The following is a 22,199-nucleotide window of genomic DNA, read 5'->3' on the forward strand; positions in this document are numbered from 1 at the left end:
CGTTTTCGCCTGTCAATCAGGCTGGTCTGGTCAGATGGGCGTGGTGTCTTCCCCCAGATCTTGCTTAGTTTTCCGTTGGTGGCGTAGTGGTGTGCGCATGTCCAAGGTCCCGAATCCACTGCACAGGGGAGTGAAAAGAGCGCGATGTGCGCTATTTCATTGGTGATCGGTGGGGGCGGCCATCTTCCTTTGGCCGCGCGTGCGCAGAAGCGGTGCTCTGCTGGCCGCAGCTTCAGGAAAATGGCCGCGGGATGCCGCGCGTGCGCAGATGGAGATCGCGGCGGCCATTTTCCTGAAGCAGAGATGCGAACTCTGCTTCAGGAAAATGGCCGCCGCGATCTCCATCTGCGCACGCGCGGCATCCCGCGGCCATTTTCCTGAAGCCTCAGCCAGCAGAGCGCCGCTTCTGCGCACGCGCGGCCAAAGGAAGATGGCCGCCCCCACCGATCACCAATGAAATAGCGCACATCGCGCTCTTTTCACTCCCCTGTGCAGTGGATTCGGGACCTTGGACATGCGCACACCACTACGCCACCAACGGAAAACTAAGCAAGATCTCGGGGAAGACACCACGCCCATCTGACCAGACCAGCCTGATTGACAGGCGAAAACGACTACTTTGGTAACGTATTTCGGCAGCATAGGTGGGGAATCGGGGTCCACAAAATACACTATTGCAATGCACAGCTCAGGCCCTATTTAACAGTATTTTTATCTCATACGGAAAAAACGGGGTGACAGGTTCCCTTTAAACTTCCTAAAATGCTATCAAAATAAAATTACATTTTACAAATGGTGCTGATGTAAAGCAGACATGAGGGAAATGTTATTTATTAATATTTTGCTGTGGTATGACTATCTGGATTAAAGGGATAATCATTCAAAGTTTGAAAATTGCTATTTTTTTAACATTTTTCTCAAATTTCTGATATTTTTTATAAATAAACACAAAACATATCGACCTAAATTTAGGTCAGACTGATGAAGGTCTAGATAAGACCCAAAGGTTTACAGACTGCAAAAATAATAAAAAATCCTTTTGCAATGACATACTAAGTTGAGAGCCAAGTTCTTTATTTTACTGCACATTGGTTTTGGTAACCTACAGTAAAGTCCATATTGTCGCGCTCACGCCCTAACTGGTGGGCGTGAGCTCGGGGGGTTTGTGGCCCCACTGAGCCACAAACCAGACTACCCTGGAAGGGGCATGACTATGACAGCTGCCTGGATTTTCACTGGAGCCTCTGATGGTGAGATCAGGCTTGTGCAGCAGGCAGCTGCCAGGTGCTACTCCAGGGTGGTGTCTGGCTGTGACTGCTGATCCCACTTGGGAGTCAGGAACACCAGGATTGGTGCGGGCATCAGGCAGGACTGGCAGAATGGCACGGCTGAGACACAGGGCTGGCAGAGACACGGCAGAGAACACAGGGCTGGCAGAGACATGGCAGAGAACACAGGGCTGGCAGGAACACAGGACTGGCAGGAACGGCAGGAAACACAGGACTGGCTAGGACGGCAGGAACACAGGATTGGAAGGCATGGCAGGAACGGCAGGACTGGCAGGAACACTGGATTGGAAGGCACGGCAGAGAACACAGGACTGGTTGATGTGGTTTATGAAGGAACAGGTAGGGACCTGTTCACACTGGAGATGCAGGTACGGATATGTAGTGTGGAGGAACAGGTAGGGACCTGTTCACACAAGAGGTGCAGGAAAGGAAACAAGCAGAAAGGAATGAGGTATGAAGGAACAGGTTGGGGCCTGTTCACGCAGGAGATGTAGGTACGGAAACAAGCCAGAAGGAAAGGAGAATGAAGGAACAGGTTGGGACCTGTTCACACAGGAAGAGAACCGCAAGGCTGCGGATAGGAATGGTTGAGCAGCAAGAGAAAGTGTAGCAACTAAAGCTAAGCAGAGCAGAACCGCAAGGAATACGAAGAGGAGCTGCAGCGAGAGGTTTCTGCAGCAAAGCAGAGCGGAGCCACATGGAATGTGGAGAGGAGCTGCTGCAAGGGATTACGGCAGCTACAGAAGCTAAGCAGAGTAGAAAGGAGCAGAACCGCAGGAGTGCGGAGCAGAGGTAAAGCCACAAAGGTACAGAGCAGGCAGAGCCGCAAGAGTGCGGAGTGTAAGCAAACTGAGAACACGAGGAAAGACACAGCAGGGAAGGAAGCCACAAACAAGGAGACCAAGATAAGACTAAGTTCAGACAAGGAAATGGAACAAGACAAGAAACAAGGACAAGGACACAGGGACCAGGATATTCTGCCTCCTGGAGGGCGGACAACAAGACCAAGGCAATAGCACAGAGAAAAGCCTCCAGAGAGGGAGTAACTCAGAGCAAGGCCTGGCAAACTCAGCAGCTAAACACAAACTGAGCTAACACATTGCACAGGCCCAGACCACTGGGTGGAGCTGCACTATATACTGGAGGCCTCCAGGCAATTGGTCAGGAACAGATTAGACAGATGCACCTAATTCCTATAAGAACCAGAGAGTTCAGGCGCCGCCCCCCTATACACACAGCCATGAAGCATGCAGAGAGCAGAGACACAGAACATGGAGCTGGCATGAAACAGAAACCACATCATGACCTGGAGCAGTGGGTAAGATAGTGTGAGAGATGCGAGGCCATGCCGTGATGCCAGCAGAGTTGTTACACATATATATTTGGACAGAGACAACTTTTTTCTAATTTTGGTTATAGACATTACCACAATGAATTTTAAACAAAACAATTCTGATGCAGTTGAAGTTCAGACTTTCAGCTTTCATTTGAGGGTATCCATATTAAAATTGGATGAAGGGTTTAGGAGTTTCAGCTCCTTAACATGTGCCACCCTGTTTTTAAAGGGACCAAAAGTAATTGGACAATTGACTCGAAGGCTATATCATGGACAGGTGTGGGCAATCCCTTCCTTATGTCATTCTCAATTAAGCAGATAAAACGCCTGGAGTTGATTTGAGGTGTGGTGCTTGCATTTGGAAGGTTTTGCTGTGATTGTGGTAATGTCTATAACCAAAATTAGAAAAATGTTGTCTCTGTCCAAATATATATGGACTTAACTGTACTTGAGCACCTCACGGTAGTGCCACGCTATACTTCACATGTATACCTGGAAGGGAATAAGGGGCCATGTATACCAGGATGGGGTGCCGTCTATTCCAGGAAGATGCCATGTATACCTGGATGGGGGGCCATATATTCCAGGATGGGAACATATATACCAGGAAGGGTACATATATACCAGGATGGGGACATATATATATATATATATATATATATATATATATATATATATATATATATATATATATATATATATATATATATGCATATATATATATATATATATATATATATATATATATATATATATATATATATATATATATATATATATATATATATCAGGATTGGGGATACTAGTACAGAATATCCCCAATCCTGCTAACAGTGTCAACAGCAGATTCCCCCCATAAGAGTGCGCCATGACCACATTTTTTTATTCAATTTTTTTTCTATTTTCCTCCTCTAAAACCTAGGTGCTTCGTATAGTCTGAAAAATACAGTAAATAGGACTCACACATCCTAGAAAAATGGCAACCTATGCGCACCAATCTATTACAGCTTGTTTAGTGAGCATCTGAAGCGCGTTGTCCCTTCTGTATATGTTCGTTGACTGGATAACATGCTGTTTGTCGGCAGACAATTAACAATGCATAGCGCGCAATGCAAATGTGCTGTTAGTCCCTATCAGCATGTATCTGAGCTCCACATTCACTAAAGTACTGTCAGGCAGAAAGTAAAAGAATGTGACAGATCACTTTATTAACGGGTGACCTGAGGGAAATATTTAAAATATTTCTTAGCATCATTTCACATCTTATATGTAAAGATTTATAACTTATTACTTGTCAGCACTTGAATTTGTTTGTGACTGGAGCTGAAGATGAATCCCAGCTCTAAGCTCTATTTCCAGCATTTAAAGGATATATGTTATATTATATTATAAAACATATTTATCTTGATATCAGCTACCATTCGCTGTGTGATACAACATATAGGCAAGTTGCCTTTTCAAATCTTCTATCAGTTTTGTTTTCAGGCTATTCCTTCCAACCTCTCCCCACACATGTATTGTATACACCAACCCAGGTAAGTGACTGGGAATGAGCTGCTGTACCAGACACAACCTGTATACAAGAGTGGCACTGTTAGCCATTTGTGTCTCATCTCATACAGGCTCCTTAAAGAGTAACCATTGTTTAACTTTTATTTAATAAATTAATAGTACGTATGAAAATAAGCAACTTTACAAAATATATTATCAGAGAAATCTACTTCTTTCTCTGCCAAAATTGATCAATCATTATCAAACTTCTCAATTCTGAAGTAAAATCTGTGTTCAATGAAGAACTCTTCCATTACTGAGAGAGACGGCCGTTGCTACAGATACAATCCTATGTAGACGGATGGAGGGAGGAGCTAGAGGCAGAGCTCCTCCTCCCACCTAGCTGTCTAGCATCTCCTCTCTCAGTAATGGAAGAGTCTTCACTGAACACAGATTTTACCTCAGAATTAAGAATTTTGATAATGATTGATCAATTTTGGTAGAGTAAGAAGCAGATTTCTCTAAGATATGTTACTAAACTGCTCTTCTTCATGTATACTAGTGATTTATTAAATAAAAATTAAAATGAAGGTTACTCTTGAAAGGGAACCTGCCACCCCCAAAATCGACGATGAGCTCAGCCCACCAGCATTAGGGGCTTATCTACAGCATTCTGGAATGCTGTAGATAAGCCCCCCGATGTATCCTGAAAGATAAGAAAAACAAGTTATATTATACTCACCTGGGTGGGCGGTCCGATCCGGCGCTTCCTATCTTCATAGGATGACGTCCTCTTCTTGCCTTCACTCTGCGGCTCCGGCGCAGGTGTACTTTGTCTGCCCTGTTGAGGGCAGAGCAAAGTACTGTAATGCGCAGGCGCCGGGCCTCTCTGACCTTTCCTGGTGTCTGCGCTTTGCAGTACTTTGCTCTGCCCTCAACAGGGCAGACAAAGTACACCTGTGCAGGAGCTGCAGCGTGAAGACAAGAAGAGGATGTCATCATAAGAAGATAGGAGGCATCGGACCGGACCATGACGCCCATCGGATCGGACCGCCCACCCAGGTGAGTATAATCTAACCTCTTTTTCTTATCTTTCAGGATACATTGGGGGCTTATCTACAGCATTGCAGAATGCTGTAGATAAGCCCCTGATGCTGGTGGGCTTAAGGTACCGTCACACTAAGCGACGCTGCAGCGATAGCGACAACGATGCCGATCGCTGCAGCGTCGCTGTTTGGTCGCTGGAGAGCTGTCACACAGACCGCTCTCCAGCGACCAACGATGCCGAGGTCCCCGGGTAACCAGGGTAAACATCAGGTTGCTAAGCGCAGGGCCGCGCTTAGTAACCCGATGTTTACCCTGGTTACCAGCGTAAAATGTAAAAAAAACAAACAGTACATACTTACATGCGTCCCCCGGCGTCCACTTCCTGCAATGACTGAGCGCCGGCAGTAGCAGGGCACAGCGGTGACGTCACCGCTCTGCTATGCTTTCACTTTCACTTTGCGGCGCTCAGTCAGTGTGGGAAGCGGACGCCGGGGGACGCATGTAAGTATGTACTTTTTGTTTTTTTTACATTTTACGCTGGTAACCAGGGTAAACATTGGGTTACTAAGCGCGGCCCTGCGCTTAGTAACCTGATGTTTACCCTGGTTACCAGTGTAAAATATCGCTGGTATCGTTGCTTTTGCTGTCAAACACAACGATACACGGCGATCGGACGACCAAATAAAGTTCTGAACTTTATTCAGCGACCAGCGACATCACAGCAGGATCCTGATCGCTGCTGCGTGTCAAGCTAAACGATATCGGTAGCCAGGACGCCGCAACGTCACGGATCGCTAGCGATATCGTTTAGTGTGACGGTACCTTTAGCTCATCGACGATTTTGGGGGTGACAGGTTCCCTTTAAGTGCGCTGCCTTTGTTCTTTCCACAAACTTTAGACCACCGATGAAGGTTTATAGTTTGCTGACAGCATTGGAGTGAGGGAATTTGTGTGCCTTTACTAGCTGAATATCGCTTTTGCTTGTAAATTACATACATAACAGTTGTCCACATGTGTTTCATATATTTTCTGGATGCTCGACTCCACAAAAGCTAGCCCATTTGATATGCGTGATGTTCTAACATTTTGGCTTCCGCAAAAAAACAATGTGACTGGAGAAAAACGATAACACACATTCACACACCTCATAATCCCTCTGAATTACTCTAATGAGGTCATTCCCAGTGCCACCATTCAGGAAGTTGGGCATTAGATTATATACAACCTGCATGAAACATCCTACTCCATCATACTCCAGTAGCTGCTGACTTCAAAGGCTTATTGCTATAACAATGGAAGCGCAGGCGAGGTTGTGCCTTCATCCTACTGAGAGCAGAAGTCAAAGGCTCTGTTGTGAACCAAAACATCTGTCGATATTATTACCAGCGTCTATTCCCAGTTCCTTTTTTTACTGATCCCACAGCACTGATCTGCTGAGACCTAGGAGCATTGTGACACAAGGATTGTGTAATCATTGTGAACAAGTAATGAAGATTCAGTGGCTCTAATGTGAAAGACACTAAACGCCAAATCAATTTACATTTCTTTACACTGTAAAAGAGAAACCTACAAATGACAACATAGATACATGTCTACATATCTATAATATTCACATAAAATTAGATGTAACAAATCAAAATTATTTAAGTGATTGAACATTGGGTTTTCCAGTTACAAATATACATAAGTGCGCTTAAAAGGAAGTTACTTAACCCCTTTACCCCCAAGGGTGGTTTGCACGTTAATGACCAGGCCAATTTTTACAATTCTGACCACTGTCCCTTTATGAGGTTATAACTCTGGAACGCTTCAACGGATCCCGGTGATTCTGACACTGTTTTCTCGTGACATATTGTACTTCATGATAGTGATAAAATTTCTTTGATATTACCTGCGTTTATTTGTGAAAAAAACGGAAATTTGGAAAAAATTTTGAACATTTCGCAATTTTCCAACTTTGAATTTTTATGCAATAAAATCACAGAGATATGTCACACAAAATATTTAATAAGTAACATTTCCCACATGTCTACTTTACATCAGCACAATTTTGGAACCAAAATTTTTTTGTGTTAGGGAGTTATAAGGGTTAAAATTTGACCAGCAATTTCTCATTTTTACAACACCATTTTTTTTTAGGGACCACATCTCATTTGAAGTCATTTTGAGGGGTCTATATGATAGAAAATAACCAAGTGTGACACCATTCTAAAAACTGCACCCCTCAAGGTGCTCAAAACCACATTCAAGAAGTTTATTAACCCTTCAGGTGTTTCACAGGAATTTTTGGAATGTTTAAATAAAAATGAACATTTAACTTTTTTTCACAAAAAATTTACTTCAGCTCCAATTTGTTTTATTTTACCAAGGGTAACAGGAGAAAATGGACCCCAAAAGTTGTTGTACAATTTGTCCTGAGTACGCCGATACCCCATATGTGGGGGTAAACCACTGTTTGGGCGCATAGTAGAGCTCGGAAGCGAAGGAGCGCCATTTGACTTTTCAATGCAAAATTGACTGGAATTGAGATGGGACGCCATGTTGCGTTTGGAGAGCCACTGATGTGCCTAAACATTGAAACCCCCCACAAGTGACACCATTTTGGAAAGTAGACCCCCTAAGGAACTTATCTAGATGTGTGGTGAGCACTTTGACCCATTAAGTGATTCACAGAAGTTTATAATGCAGAGCCGTAAAAATAAAAAATCATATTTTTTCACAAAAATTATCTTTTTGCCCCCAATTTTTTATTTTCCCACGGGTAAGAGAAGAAATTGGACCCCAAAAGTATGAGAAAGAGGCTTTCAGACAACTCAGGGATACCACCTGCTATAAGAGATTAACATATAACCCTACATCTGCTTTTCAGAGTGAACTTCACAATATACTGGATAAAGCCTTCCAAGAAGGAATAATAACAAAGGAAATGAGAGATAATTTAGTACCTATTTATCCGAAAACCGCATGTATATACTTTATACCGAAGGTGCATAAAAGTCTATTCAACCCACCAGGACGACCAATCGTCTCAGGGAACGGAAGTCTATGTGAAGTCACATGTAAGTATTTAGACCACTATTTGAAACCCATTGTTCAGAATTTACCATCTCACATTAAGGATACTGGTGATGTCCTGGGTAAAATTGAGGGCATCCCAATGGAGGAGGACATGTGGCTAGTCACACTTGACGTAGAATCTTTATACACCTCAATTCAGCACAAAGATGGTGTACATGCGGTACAAACGTTCCTTAGGATGTCAAACTATGATGTGGAATTTGTTGACTTTCTCATGTCCCTATTAAGATTTGTGCTTGAACATAATTATTTTATTTTTAAAAATACTATTTATTTACAAAAACAGGGTACTGCAATGGGGGCGGCATTTGCCCCCTCATATGCAAATCTCTTTCTAGGGGCATGGGAGAGAAAAATATTTTTTACCAATCCCATGGTGGACATTGAGAGGGTTTTATTTTGGGCCAGATTCATAGACGATATTCTTATGATCTGGCAGGGCACTGAACAGGAACTCATTTCCTTTGTAGGCACTCTGAATAACAACAACATCAATGTGAAATTATCATGCAAATACAGCCAGCAAAAAATTGAGTTTCTGGATATCCTTATATTCAAGGGACTGTCGAATGTATTGGAAACAGATGTATTTCGTAAAGAGACTGCTGTAAATTCCCTCCTACATGCTTCCTCTTCCCATCCTCATCAGGTGATAAAAGCCATACCTACTGGTCAGTTTTTACGAATCAAAAGAATTTGCTCGAATGATCAACTATTTAATAAGCAAGCTGATGACCTAGCTACAAGATTTCAAAATCGGGGATATTCAAATAGAAACATTAAAAAAGCCCGCAGAAGAGCAGCAGTGGAAAATCGAATGGATCTTCTTCAATCAAAAAAGAAATCAGCCAGACAAAATAATGTGACAAGATTTATATCAACGTACAATGACAAGTGGATGGATATGAAGAAAGCCCTGAACAAGTACTGGGCAATATTAAAAACTGATCAGGTATTGACAAAACACATTGGTGATTCTTCATCCATCACATATAGAAGATCACAGAACTTAAAAGATATGCTGGTACATACTGTAGCTACTATCGGGGTGAAGAACCAAGCAAAGCATTTGGCTCAAAGGGACCAAAATGGGGCTTCTTCCCCTGCAATGACTGTATAGCTTGTCCAAACATGCAGAAGGCCACGACATTTAAATCTAGTGATGGAACTAAAACTTTCACCATCACACAGAATATAACATGCAACACGGTAGGTGTCATATATTATGCCACCTGCCCATGTGGTAAGATTTATGTTGGCCTTACGTCTAGACCATTAAAAATTCGAATAAGAGAACATCATAGAGACATTGTAAATGCTAAAGGAGTAATGGACATGACTGAGCTTAAACCAATACCTAGGCACTTTAAATCTATCCATGATTGTAATGCTAGACTCTTAAAGGTATCAGGGATTGATAAAGTATTCATTGATCAGAGGGGTGGGAATTGGAGAAAAACATTGGCCCAGTTGGAAACCAGATGGATCAAAAAGATTGACTGTATCCATCCAAAAGGATTAAATGAAAAATTAAGTTTTGCCCCTTTTCTTTAATTTTAAATGTTTTATGTATGTTTTTTGTTTTATTATATTTTATTAATTTTGCTTTTGCTTAGTTTTTATTTAGATATACTTACCATCTGGTGGTGTTTTGGCTGTATGGACTGGGATCAGCTGAAGGGCTGTGCGCCATTGTGGGAGACTGTTTCCATCTGGGACCTTATGTGGATGGACGGGGGATCCCGCTAAAACCTACAGACAGAAGAGGAAAACAAAAGGGGAAACGATATGAGAAAGAACTGAAGACTGTATACAGTATATTGGAAAAATGGACATGGACAAATTATGGACACTAATGAACATTCCTTGGGAATATGAGCCATACCCATTATGGGATTTGTATAGTAAGCAAGGAAACGTATTTACAATACTACATATCCCTGAAGTGAATGTATTTTATACTTAATTTACACAATATAAATTGCTATATTTCACGCTCCTTTTATTATTATTTATTTTGATTATGCACTTATCCAAAAGTCATGAGCTATAATACATCTTGACTTTTGTACTTTTTTAATTAATCACTAATTTATCACTAAGTGTTGGTCCTTATGGATCCTAATAGTATCTTTACTTATGAATCACAGGTTATATTTTGACCTTTGTAGTCCTATAGTATTAGTTCAACAATTTATGAGAAATGGTCATATATGGACCTTTTATGTATTTGAGAATATAATGGCACACACCAATTTCCCATAATTTTTATGGGCTATGATTTTATGTGGATCGTTATTAATAGATCTTATAGATTCACCTTATTTACTTATATAGAAACACTATTCACTTAATTATTTATTAGACACTCACTCCTGGGTTTGGATTAAGGAATGGAACCATTATAGATTTATGATATATTTGAAATCTAAGTAAATACGGTGGTCCCTCTTCCAATATATAGCTGCACTCACGATATCTTCAGTTATAGTATCTGTCTCCGTGTGGTGTCTTTTCCGGCGGTGATTTCTCGGCCGCTGATCAGATTGCCGCGCTGCTATGGTGACGCGTCCGTGCCGCCTCTGACCCCGCCCCCGGTTCTGATGCGTCGGACTGGGGGGTGTGGCGGTCACGGGGGATGCTTGCCGGCGCATGCGTGGTAACTGTATTTGGCGGCTGAGCGCCACTGCCGCTCTGGAACCATAAAAGGGACATAAATACTCCCTATCCACATCTCCCTTCAATCTTGCTCCCATTAAACTACATCAGCGGGCATTTTTAATATTCCACACATAGATTATTGCGCTGCTATAGCAGCGTGTCCATGGCGATATATGCTCCGCCCCCTGTATTACTGCTCTGAATGGGGGTAGGTGGAAGTGATGTCAGACGCTGACCTATGCGTGTGTAATGGCCGGCCCCAGTAAAGAGACAGCATACTAACTGATTAATCAGCCTGCCACTATAAAAAGATCTACTTTGGACACATTAACATACATCCCCCGGACGAAGCTAACGCGAAACGCGCGTTGGGGCTCAGGACCGCATATACAGGTTATGTAACACTATGCACTTTTATGTTTAAACTATTTAAGTCATGAGAATTGTAGGACTTTGCAGGAAATAGGAAGTTGTACTCACTAAGGGCAGATATACTGTTGATATGGAGGCTATGTGGTGGCAAGAGTTGAGCACAATGCACTATGCACTTTATTAGGCTATATACACCGCCACCTACATCCTAAGAGGATATGGTCCACTGTTGGGACAGTTATATATGTATTTATAATCTACACCCTTACCCTGAACCTCAGCAATATATAAATTTGGCCATATAACACTCATGCACTTTATTAACTTGTGATGTACTCCGTTATTGTATGTGCTACATGAATAGGTATTTTGCGGTACACTTGCATATGTTGTCTCCACTGTTAGAATTATGTATTTAAATTGTTTGGTAAATTAATTTTTGTGATGTTGTTTTAAAAAAATATTTAATAAAATTTACCGGTTTATGAATATATGACATTGACTTCCGTGTTTGGTGCTTATTGGATTTCGTTGTTGTACAATTTGTCCTGAGTACGCTGATACCCCATATGTGGGGGTAAACCACTGTTTGGGCGCATGGTAGAGATCGGAAGGGAAGGAGCGCCGTTTGACGTTTCAATGCAAAATTGACAGGAATTGAGATGGGACGCCATGTTGCGTTTGGAGAGCCACTGATGTGCCTAAACATTGAAACCCTCCACAAGTGACACCATTTTGGAAAGTAGACCCCCTAAGGAACTCATCTAGATGTGTTGTGAGAGGTTTGAACCCTCAAGTGTTTCACTACAGTTCATAACGCAGAGCCGTGAAAATAAAAATTATTTTTTTTTCCACAAAAATTATTTTTTAGCCCCCAGTTTTGTATTTTTCCAAGGGTAACAGTTGAAATTAGACCCCAAAAGTTGTTGTCCAATTTGTCCTGAGTACGCTGATACCCCATATGTGGGGGGAACCACCATTTTGAGCGCATGGCAGAGCTCGGAAGGGAAGGAGCGTCATTTGGAATGCAGACTTAGATGGATTGGTCTGCAGGCGTCACATTGCGTTTGCAGAGCCCCTAATGTACCTAAACAGTAGAAACCCCCCACAAGTGACCCCATATGGGAAACTAGACCCCCCAAGGAACTTATCTAGATGTGTTGTGAGAACTTTGAACCCCCAAGTATTTTCACTACAGTTTATAACGCAGAGCCGTGAAAATAAAAAATCCTTTTTTTCCACAAAAATTATTTTTCAGCCCCCAGTTTTGTATTTTTCCAAGGGTAACAGGAGAAATTGGACCCGAAAAGTTGTTATCCAATGTGTCCTGAGTACGCTGATACTCCATATGTTGGGGTAAACCCCTGTTTGGGTGCACGGGAGAGCTCGGAAGGGAAGAAGCACTGTTTTACTTTTTCAACGGAGAATTGCTGGAATTGAGATCAGACGCCATGTCGCGTTTGGAGAGCCCCTGATGTGCCTAAACAGTGAAAACCCCCCAATTATACAATTATAACTGAAACCCTAATCAAAAAACATCCCTAACCCTAATCCCAAAGGTAACCCTAACCACACCCCTAACCCTGACACACCCCTATCTCTAATCCCAACCCTAATCCCAACCGTAAATGTAATCCAAACCCTAACCCTAACTTTAGCCCCAACCCTAACCCTAACTGTAGCCTTAACCCTGGCCCTAACCCTAGCCCTAGCCCTAACCCTAGCCCTAGCCCTAACCCTAGCCCTAACCCTAACCCTAACCCTAGCCCTAACCCTAGCCTTAACCCTAGCCCTAACCCTAACCCTAACCCTAGCCCTAACCCTAATGGGAAAATGGAAATAAATACATTTTTTTAATTTTTTTATTTTTCGCTAACTAAGGGGGTGATGAAGGGGGGTTTGATTTACTTTTATAGCGGGTTTTTAGCGGATTTTTATGATTGGCAGCCGTCACACACTGAAAGACGCTTTTTTATTGCAAAAAATATTTTTTGCGTTACCACATTTTGAGAGCTATAATTTTTCCATATTTTGGTCCACAGAGTCATGTGAGTTTTTTTTTTTGCGGGACGAGTTGACATTTTTATTTGTAACATTTTCGGGCACGTGACATTTTTTGATCGCTTTTTATTCCGATTTTTGTGAGGCAGAATGACCAAAAACCAGCTATTCATGAATTTCTTTTGGGGGAGGCGTTTATACCGTTCCGCGTTTGGTAAAATGGATAAAGCAGTTTTATTCTTCGGGTCAGTACGATTACAGCGATACCTCATTTATATCATTTTTTTATGTTTTGGTGCTTTTATACGATAAATACTATTTTATAGAAAAAATAATTATTTTTGCATCGCTTTATTCTGAGGACTATAACTTTTTTATTTTTTCTTTGATGATGCTGTATGGTGGCTCGTTTTTTGCGGGACAAGATGACGTTTTCAGCGGTACCATGGTTATTTATATCCGTCTTTTTGATCGCGTGTTATTCCACTTTTAATTTGGCAGTATGATAATAAAGCGTTGTTTTTTGCCTCATTTTTTTTTTACGGTGTTCACTGAAGGGGTTAACTAGTGGGACAGTTTTATACGTCGGGTCGCTATGGATGCGGCGATACTAAATATGTGTAATTTTATTGTTTTTTTAATTTAGATAATTAAATGTATTTATAGGAACAATATATATAAATTTTTTTTGCATTTTCTTTGGATTTTTTTTTTTTTTTTTTTTTTTTACACATGTGAAAATTATTATTTTTTCACTATAACACTGCCCCAGGGGGGAACATGATGTTATAGTGTAAGATCGCCGATCTGACACTTTGCTGTGCACTGTGTCAGATCGGCGATCTGACGTGCACAGCTCCTGGAGGCTTTCCGGCGCCTGCTCTGAGCAGGCGCAGTGAAGCCACCTCCCTGCAGGACCCGGATGCCGCGGCCATCTTGGATCCGGGCCTGCTGCAGGGAGGAGGAGGTAAGAGACCCTCGGAGCAACGCGATTACATCGCCTTGCACCGAGGATCTCAGGGAAGCCCGCAGGGAGCCCCCTCCCTACGCGATGCTTCCCTATACCGCCGGAACACTGCGATCATGTTTGATCGCAGTGTGCCGGGGGTTAATGTGCCGGGGGCAGTCCGTGACCGCTCCTGGCACATAGTGCCGGATGTCAGCTGAGATAGTCAGCTGACACCCGGCCGCGATCGGCCGCGCTCCCCCCGTGAACGCGGCCGATCGCGCTGGACGTACTATCCCGTCGGTGGTCATATGGGCCCACCCCACCTTGATGGGATAGTACGTCCGATGTCAGAAAGGGGTTAAAGAGAACCTGTCCTGTAAAATAACGCTATATAGTGTTAATCTGCAGGTTAATAGTGTTCTGACTCCATGTAGCATCGGCACTGATAGAACCACTGCCGGGAGGAAATGCAGGTTAATAGCGTTATTTTACATGACAGGATCCATTTACCTATAACTAATATGCTTCAGTCATGCCAATTGTGATCATCAGGTATCCCCAGGGCAGCGAGCAGGAATTTCTGGGCCCTCAGTGTCTGGGCTTTCGCCCTCAAATGCCCCATAATGAAGAAGTGGGCAACAGAATTAGGCGGTAGAGGGCAGACTAAGGCTATGCTCTCATGATGAGTATTTGGTGAGTTTTTCATGTTACAGATTTTCTGCAGTATTTCTGCATCCATTAGGTAAATTAGGTTACTTGCTTTTTTTTCCTTTGGATTTTGATTTTTTACATGAGTTTTTTGTGCTTTAATATTTTTATTGAAATTTTACAGGGAAAAACAAACGTGTTTTTATCACGCTTTTGATGCTGCGGTTTTGACTCTTTTTGTTTTGTCACATTTTAAACAAAGCTGCTTTTTTTCTTTTGATTCTCCATTGTGTAGATATTAGCAATCAAAGTATTTGGTAGCTAATTACTTAATTTTCCTTAAGTCCAAATAGGTGTTATCTGTTTTCACTGAGGGGCATCTACTTCTTTCCCCTGTATGATGTTCACCAATTATGAGTAGGCAATAACACCCAACAAAGCTTAGAGCATGTTACTCTCGTGTGTTACATTTTTAAAATTAAATGGAAAAATGTGTATCTTCCAAATTCTGATCTGTGTTATATATTCTGTTGTGAATAAAATATGACTATAAGAGATTTCCAAATCATTGCATTCTTGTTTTCTTTACATTTTCCACAGCATCCCAACTTTTTTGAATTGAGGTGGTAAATCCCAGGAATTTTTAATTAAACTTGTTAATGCTCATTTTTAGAAACATACTTTAGTATTTATAAATGTATTCCTGATAGCATGGAGCTAATGACCCAAAGCACACCTGTCACTTTACTCAAAATCAGAGTAAAAGCATGATTTTGCTGCCTCTGTCCATCAAACTAAATTAAAACTTTTATGGGGGCATGTGTAAACCCCAGGAATTTGAAGAAATGTTTCACTAATCATAAAACTGTTTGTTTGAAGCCCAAAATGATTTATTAACTTCTCAATAAACTTATCAGAATTCCTTAACATTCCTGCATTACAGTTATTTAAACCCTTGGTGTCATTTCTGTTTATCTGTGTACATGTGAGTGAGCTTTCCAGTCACGGTCGTCTGTTGTGGTGTCACCCTAGCAGCAAGTGACCGCCTGGCTGACTTCCATTATAGTGAGCATACAGACTTGTAAATAGACAATAAAAATTTGAGTCTAATTCTAACCAGCTGCATATAGAAGTGAAAAATGTATAATGTAAGTATTTTGGGAAACATTACAAGTACCATATATACTCGAGTATAAACCAACCCGAGTATAAGCCGAGGCACCTAATTTTGCCATGAAATACTGGGTAAGCTTATTGACTCCAGTATAAGCCGGGTATGCATTATCCTCTCATCCACATCCTGGTATGCATGGCTCCCCTGTCCCTGTCATTGTATGCATGGCTCCCCCGTCCCTGTCATTGTATGCATGGCTCCCTGGTCCCTGTCATTGTATGCATGGCTCCCCGGTCCCTGTCGTTGTCATGGCTCCCCGGTCCTGTCATTGTATGCATGGCTCCCCTGTCCTTGTATGCATGTTTTATATTAAAAAAAACAAACATCCTACTCACCTTCCTGTGCGCCCTGATGCATCTCATTTCGGCACAAGCAGCTGTTTTCTGGCCCCGCTCATTAGGTTAATGAATATGCACTCCATGCCTATGGGAGTGGCGAGACGTGCATATGCATTACCTTAATGAGCGGGGCCACGTGATCACTCGGCACAGGAAGAGCTGCTGGCACTGGAACGAAGGAGATGCCGTGCCAGTGAGGGAGTGCCGGTAGGTGAGTAGGATATGTGCTGTAAGCCTGCGGCTGGCACTGTGCGCTATTACAGCAGCGGCACAGGCTTTAGGCTCAACTGCCGGCTCCTGCCTCCTCCGCCGGCTTCTGGGACAATTGACTCATGTATAAGCAGAGGGGGGCGTTTTCAGCACAAAAAAAATGTGCCGAAAAACACGAGTATATACGGTATTGTTTTTTACTATGGGCAAACCCATTCAAAGTGATTTTATCAGTAAAGCAACCCCTTTTTGATATACCTTATTAGAGCATGACCCTCCGCCATACTAAGTTGACTTGCCCTTTAGGTTTTACAATATAGATCCATTCGCTTGAAAGATTGCTGTCCCTGATTTCATCTGCAACTATATTTTTAAGGGATATAACAGGTTTCTTGTTGGCAAGAGATTAATCTCTGTACTGTCCAGCCGTTCAACAGTGAATATTCAGGAACAAATATGACCAGGGCCGGTTTTAGACAAAGTGGGGCCCTAGGCAAAAGTTTAAAATGAGGCCCCAAATGCTAACATATTGCACATCACACAGAAGCATTTCTGTTGTATTTACGTGCACTGAGTTCAGGCAGTTAAACGAGTGTGATCGACAATATTGAAGTCGTTCACTTGTTTCCTGGCCTCTTTACACCAACTGAGAAAGAATGATGGGAAAAGAAGAATCACTATTAGATCAATCTGTCCCCATACAGTATCATGTTATCAGCAGCACATCTACAGTTTACACCAGCGATGTGCTGCTGAGAACAATGATTTCTATTCCCGCATAAACAATCCAATCACTTGATGAATATGCAGTATTTTGCTTGTTTAGTATAATACACACCATAGTCCTACACATAGTATAATGTGCACTACAGTCCTCCATATTGTAAAATGCACACCCCATAGTCCTCCATATAGTATAATACACTCCCCATAGTCCTCCATATAGTATAATACACTCCCTATAGTCCTCTATATATTAAAATACACTCCTCAGTCCTCTATATAGTATTATACACTACCCATAGTCCTCCATATAGTATAATACACTCTTCATAGTCCTCCATATATTAATACACTCTTCAGTCCTCCATATAGTATAATACACTCCTCATAGTCCTCCATATATTAAAATACACTGCTCAGTCCTCCATATAGTATAATACACTCCTCATAGTGCTCAATATAGTATTATACACTCCCCATAGTCCTTCATATAGTATAATACTCTCCTCAGTCCTCCATATAGTATAATACACTCCTCAGTCCTCCATATAGTATAATGCACTCCTCAGTACTACCTTATAGTATAATACACTTCTCAGTGCTCCATATAGTATAATACACTCCTCATAGTCCTCCTCATATTAAAATATACTCCTCAGTCTTCCATACAGTATAATACACTCCTCATAGTCCTCCATATAGTATAATGCACCACCATAGTATCCATGTAGTACAATTCACTTCCCATAGTATAATGCACCCCATAGTTCTTCATGTAGTATAATGTATTCCCCATAGTCCTCGATACAGTATAATGCAGCCCACATATAGTATAATGCAGCCCCCCATAGAATATAAGGTATCCCCCTCATAGAGTATAATGAAGCCCCCATACAATATAACCTAGCCCCCATAGAACATAATACAGCCCCCCATAAAATACAATGTAGCCCCCTCATATAGTATGATGCAATAACCCCTCATAGAATATAATACATTTAATACATATAATACATTTTATGCATAGAATATAATGTAGCCCCCATAGAATATAATACAGCCCACCTCCCCTTAGAATATAATGTAGCCCCATAAGAGTTTGATGCAATCCTCCCCATAGAATCTAATACAGCCTTCCCCCGTAGAATATAATGTAGCCCTCAAAGAATATAATACAGCCCCCCATAGAGTATAATATAGGACAAAAAACGGAGTAGAAAAATCCCATAAGACATAATAGTAATTAAGAAAGAATTTTATTAATAACATCAAGTTACATATCAATCAATATGATAAAGTGCTGTTGTAGCACATACAGAGAGCAGATATGGAGGAGTCATGTAGGTACGCTGGGTTACACAAGGGAACCAAAGTACATCCAGAGTAAGATAGATGGGAAATAACAATCAAATGCCCAGAAAATCCTTATATCTTACTGGAGCTCGGAAAATACATAGGTGCAAAAGAGCAGTACCCCATACTTACTCCTGTTCACGTAGTTAATCCCAAGTGCTTACCCATGTGCAAATGGATGGTTCCCCCAGCGGCCCCTTGACGTGCGTTTCGCGGTCCAGCTTTCTCAAAAGGGATTAATTACTGACCGATCTCACATGTTTAAATAGTACCCATACCGGAAATGTAGCTGACTCACGCACACGTGTCCCTGAGACCAGGTTCCACCTCCCCCACGGTCGTCACAGCTGTGCTCGCATGTGGGCAGAAACCCGTCGTGTGACGTCATGTGACATGCATACACAGCAGTAACTGGTAACTGCTGGGAAGCTGGAAACACAATAGGTCCAAAGCACGCGTGCGCACCGTCGGCGGCCATCTTCACGGAGACCATGGAAGCAGAAATTAAACAAAGGATAAAAGGTAATGGCGCTTAATCACTGCCCCCTAAAGAGTGTAAGGAAAAGTGTATAGATAAAGTGACTATAGTGCAAAATTATTCATGATCCCAATATATTAATATTACAATGTACAAATATGAAAAGTAGAGGAATCATCATAGCACATCTTAAAGAAGAAAACATCCTTTTCATCTATGGGAGCGACTGAATAAGCGGGAACAATCCAAGGCAACCACAAAAAGATCCCCAGAGGCAGAGCCAAACAGTGCAGGCATATGGAGCTGTAAATGACTACAAAAAAGAGACAGACAATAATTAAAAATAATACTATAAAACAGAGTGGAAAAGACTCTCTAAAGGAGAGGCGGGAGACCAAAGACATCGCCTTTAAATTTATCACACAAACATAGAATAACTAGATGTGTAAACATGCATATCAAATTAGAATTATAGAGAACGAAGAAGTGGTGGAAAAAAAAAATATATATATATATATATCTTGGAGCCATTCACCACATAAGGGCAGAAAAAAGGCAGGGCAAGTCAGAGAAAGGGGACAAAGCTCAATATTTCATTAAGTCCCTTGGGAGCTACAGTGTCAAGGGTGACAATACACCTGCACTTACATTGTGCCAGTAGTTGATTTAGATTGCCACCCCTGATGCCCCCATGAATTTTATCAATACCCCTCACCTTCAAACCGCTGGGGTCAGATCCGTGGTACATCCAAAAATGCCTTGGTAATGTTTTTAGCATAGATATATTGGATGCCTCCCTAGCAGCTACAATATCTCGTACGTGTTCACATGTTCTTACCTTCCCTAGAGGTCAGACCATAAATGAGGGAGCAGTGGCAGTAGCATACTATACCACGTGTGTCAAATGATGTAGAATATAATGTAGCCACGAAGAGAATATAATACAGCCAACCTTTCCATAGAATAAAATACAGCTCCCATAGAGCATAATGTAGCCCCCCAGAGAATACAGCCCTCCATAGAATATAATGTAGCCCCCAGAGAATATAATACAGCCAACCTCCCCATATAATATAATACTGCTCCCCATAGAATATAAAACAGCCCTCCCCCATAAAATATAATACAGCCCCCCATAGAATATAATACAGACCTTCCCCATAGAATATAATACAGCCCTCCCCATAGAATATAATACAGCCCTCCATAGAATATAATGTAGCCCCCAGAGAATATAATACAGCCAACCTCCCCATAGAATATAATACAGCCCCCATAGTATAAAATACAGCCCTCCCTGTTGTGAACTCTGTTTTTGGGCTCCCTCTTGTGGTCACAAGTGGTACTGTGTGAGTGCTGTCTTTGGGCTCCCTCTGGTGGCTCTTTGTGTCATTCTGCAGGTCTGAGACTGGTTCAGCTGTCTCGTTATCTGTTAGCTGGTTTCCTATTTAGCTCACCTGGACTTTCAGTGGTTGCCTGCTGTCAATGTATTCAGTGCTATTTTGATCTCTCCTGACTACCTTCGTTATCAGTCTCTCCAAGAGAAGCTAAGTTTCTGTTTGTTCATTTTTTGATCATCAGTGTTCAATATGTTTCTCGGTTTATTATCAGTCCTTGTCCAGCTTGCTAATATGTGATTTCCTCCCTTGCTGGTAGCTCTAGGGGGCTGAGTTTCTCCCCTCACACCGTTAGTTGGTGTGGGGGTTCTTGAATTCTCAGCGTGGATATTTTGTATAGGGTTTTCTACTGACCGCACAGTTTCCTATCTGTCTTCTGCTATCTAGTATTAGCGGGCCTCATTTGCTGAATCTGTTTCATTTCTACGTTTGTATTTTCCCCTTACCTCACCGTTATTATTTGTTGGGGGCTTTCTATATCTTTGGGGTTATTTCTCTGAGGCAAGTGAGGTCTTACTTTCTTCTCTCTAGGGGTAGCTAGTTTCTCAGGCTGCGTCGAGACGTCTAGGAATTCAGGCACGTTCACCGGCTACCTTTAGTGTGTTCGTTTAGGATCAGTATTGCGGTCAGTCCAGTTACCACCTCCCTAGAGCTCGTTCTATGTTCAGTAACTTAGCTAGTCAGTTCTGTGATCCTCAGCCACTAAGGATCATAACACCTCCCCCATAGAATATAATACAGCCCTCCCCATAAAATATAATACAGCCCTCCATAGAATATAATGTAGCCCCCAGAGAATATAATACAGCCAACCTCCCCATAGAATATAATACAGCCCCCATAGAATATAATACAGCCCTCCCCCATAGAATATAATACAGACCCCCATAGAATATAATATAGACCCCATAGAATATAATACAGACCTTCCCCACAGAATATAAAACAACCCTCCCCCATAGAATATAATAGAGCCCTTCCCCATACAATGTAATGTAACTCCCCATAGAATATAATACAGCATTCCCCATAGAATATAATACAGCCCTCCCCCATAGAACATAATGTAATGCCCATAGAATATAACAGCCCTCCCCATAGAAAATAATACAACTCCCCCAAAGAATATAATACAGCAATACAGCACCCCCATAGAATATAATACAGCCCTCCCCATAAATATAATACAGTCCCATAGAATATAACACAGCCCACATAGAATATAATACACACCTTCCCCATAGAATATAATACTGCCCCATAGAATGTAATACAGCACCCCATAGAATATAATACAGCCCTCCCCCATAGAATATAATACAGTCCCCCATAGAATATAATGTAGCCCCCCAGAGAATATAATACAGCCCTCCATAGAATATAATGTAGTGCCCAGAGAATATAATACAGCCAACCTCCCCATAGAATATAATACAGCCCCCCATAGAATATAATACAGCCCTCCCCCATAGAATATAATACAGTCCCATAGAATATAACACAGCCCACATAGAATATAATACAGACCTTCCCCATAGAATATAATACTGCCCCCAAAGAATGTAATACAGAACCCCATAGAATATAATACAGTCCCCCATAGAATATAATGTAGCTGCCCAGAGAATATAATACAGCCCTCCATAGAATATAA

At 41.7% G+C, this 22,199-nt stretch overlaps 1 long non-coding RNA gene across 1 annotated transcript in view; it reads left to right on the forward strand.

Moving 5' to 3' along the window:
* Positions 1–538: 538 nt before the first annotated feature.
* LOC143816706 (uncharacterized) overlaps positions 539–22,199 on the forward strand; it is a 196,465-nt gene continuing 174,804 nt past the window's right edge. The window contains exon 1 of the long non-coding RNA XR_013223982.1: positions 539–622. This is a non-coding gene — a long non-coding RNA (uncharacterized LOC143816706). The remainder of the gene's footprint in view (positions 623–22,199) is intronic.

The sequence above is a fragment of the Ranitomeya variabilis genome, chromosome 3 (genome assembly GCF_051348905.1).
Source record: "Ranitomeya variabilis isolate aRanVar5 chromosome 3, aRanVar5.hap1, whole genome shotgun sequence".
Taxonomy (NCBI): domain Eukaryota; kingdom Metazoa; phylum Chordata; class Amphibia; order Anura; family Dendrobatidae; genus Ranitomeya; species Ranitomeya variabilis.